The sequence below is a fragment of the Petromyzon marinus genome, unplaced genomic scaffold, assembly GCF_048934315.1.
Source record: "Petromyzon marinus isolate PM22_M1 ecotype Great Lakes invasive population unplaced genomic scaffold, UKy_Petmar_22M1.pri1.0 PM_G_Scaffold_18, whole genome shotgun sequence".
Lineage (NCBI taxonomy): Eukaryota > Metazoa > Chordata > Hyperoartia > Petromyzontiformes > Petromyzontidae > Petromyzon > Petromyzon marinus.
In genome coordinates this window covers 1,585,001-1,587,500 of record NW_027422739.1, presented here as the reverse complement: position 1 = coordinate 1,587,500, position 2,500 = coordinate 1,585,001, and positions in this window count along the sequence as shown.

Sequence of the window (2,500 nt, the reverse complement as noted above, 5' to 3'; positions counted from 1 at the left end):
CATTGCATGCGAACCGCATGAAACTTCCAGAGGCATTTGCAGCAGAAATGCATGTGCAGTCAAAAAATTGAATATTTTTCACGGATAGACCCCGTGAAACGCTAGAAATTGGCGGGGATGTGTCTCTTGTGGCTCACGGGGCTGTTAGGGTGGCACAGAAATCCCTCGGAATGGGAAAAAACGGGTCATTTTCGTGTCGCCACATTGCATGCGAACCGCATGAAACTTCCAGAGGCATTTGCAGCAGGAATGCATGTGCACTCAAAAAATGTGATATTTTTCACGGAGAGACCCCGTGAAACGCTAGAAGTGGGCGGGGATGTCTCTCTTGTGGCTCACGGGGCTGTTAGGGTGGCACAGAAATCCCTCGGAATGGGAAAACGGGTCATTTTCGTGTCGCCACATTGCATACGAACCGCATGAAACTTCCAGAGGCATTTGCAGCAGGAATGCATGTGCACTCAAAAAAGTGAATATTTCTCACGGATAGACCCCGTGATACGCTAGAAATTGGCGGGGATGTCTCTCTTGTGGCTCACGGGGCTGTTAGGGTGGCACAGAAATCCCTCGGAATGGGAAAACGGGTCATTTTCGTGTCGCCACATTGCATGCGAACCGCATGCAACTTCCAGAGGCATTTGCAGCAGAAATGCATGTGCAGTCAAAAAAAAATTGATATTTTTCACGGATAGACCCCGTGAAACGCTAGAAATTGGCGGGGATGTGTCTCTTGTGGCTCACGGGGCTGTTCGGGTCGCACAGAAATCCCTGGGAATGGGAAAACGGGTCATTTTCGTGTTGCCACATTGCGTACGAACCGCATGAAACTTCCAGAGGCATTTGCAGCAGGAATGCATGTGCACTCAAAAACTTCTATATGTTTCACGGATAGACCCCGTGAAACGCTAGAAATTGGCGGGGATGTGTCTCTTGTGGCTCACGGGGCTGTTAGGGTGGCACAGAACTCCCTCGGAATGGGAAAAGGGGTCATTTTCGTGTTGCCACATTGCATAGGAACGCCATGAAACTTCCAGAGGCATTTGCAGCAGAAAGGCACGTGCACTCAAAAATTTTAATATTTTTCACGCATAGACCCCGTCAAACGCTAGAAGTTGGCGGGGATGTCTCTCTTGTGGCTCACGGGGCTGTTAGGGTCGCACAGAAATGCCTCGGAATGGGAAAACGGGTCATTTTTGTGTGGCCACATTGCATAGGAACGGCATGAAACTTCCAGAGGCATTTGCAGCAGGAATGCATGTGCACTCAAAAACGTCTATATTTTTCACGGATAGACCCCGTGAAACGCTATAAATTGGCGGGGATGTCTCTCTTGTGGCTCACGGGCGCTGTTAGTTAGGGTCGCACAGAAATCCCTCGGAATGGGAAAAGGGGTCATTTTCGTGTTGCCACATTGCGTACGAACGGCATGAAACTTCCAGAGGCATCTGCAGCAGAAATGCATGTGCACTCAAAAACGTCTATATTTTTCACGGATAGACCCCGTGAAACGCTAGAAATTGGCGGGGATGTGTCTCTTGTGGCTCACGGGGCTGTTAGGGTCGCACAGAAATCCCTCGGAATGGGAAAACGGGTCATTTTCGTGTTGCCACAATTGGCATACGAACGGCATGAAACTTCCAGAGGCATTTGCAGCAGAAATGCATGTGCACTCAAAAACGTGAATATTTTTTCACGGATAGACCCCGTCAAACGCTCGAATTTGGCGGGGATGTTTCTCTTGTGGGTCACGGGGCTGTTCGGCTCGCACAGAACTCCCTTGGTCCACCTGATTCGTGCATACAGGCAGCAACTAAAACTCTGTAAACCTGCTGTGAGGACATCTAAACAGTGGACCAGTGAGGCTGTGGAAGATTTGCGGGCGTGCTTAGACTGTACTGACTGGGATATGTTCACGACTGCTACCAATAGTCTGGATGAACTCACAGAGGCTGTGTACATCAGCTTCTGTGAGGACTGCTGTATCCCAACACGTACCAGGGTGAACTTTAACAACAACAAGCCCTGGTTCTCAGCAAAGCTCAAAAGGTTGAGGTTGGAGAAGGAGGAAGCGTTTAGGAGTGGGGATAGAGACAGATTCAAGGAGTCGAAGAACAGGTTTAGCAAAGCGGTGAGAGAGGCTAAACGACTGTACTCAGAGACACTAAAACACCAGTTCTCTACTAACGACGCTGCTTCTGTCTGCCAAAGGGCTCAGGCACATCACCAACTACAAACCCAGAGCGCCCCACACCACTAACGACTCCCGCCTAGCCAACGACCTGAACGAGTTCTACCGTAGATTTGAAAGACAATTGGACTGTCCTGAACCACCCCTTCCCACCCAAGAGGCCCCATCCCCCACCCATACTACAGAAACGACTCTCTCCTTTCAGGAGGGAGAAGTTAATGGGCTTTTCAAGAGGCAGAATCCACGCAAAGCAGCCGGGCCGGACTCTGTCTCTCCAGCCACCCTCAGGCACTGCGCTGACCAGCTGTCTCC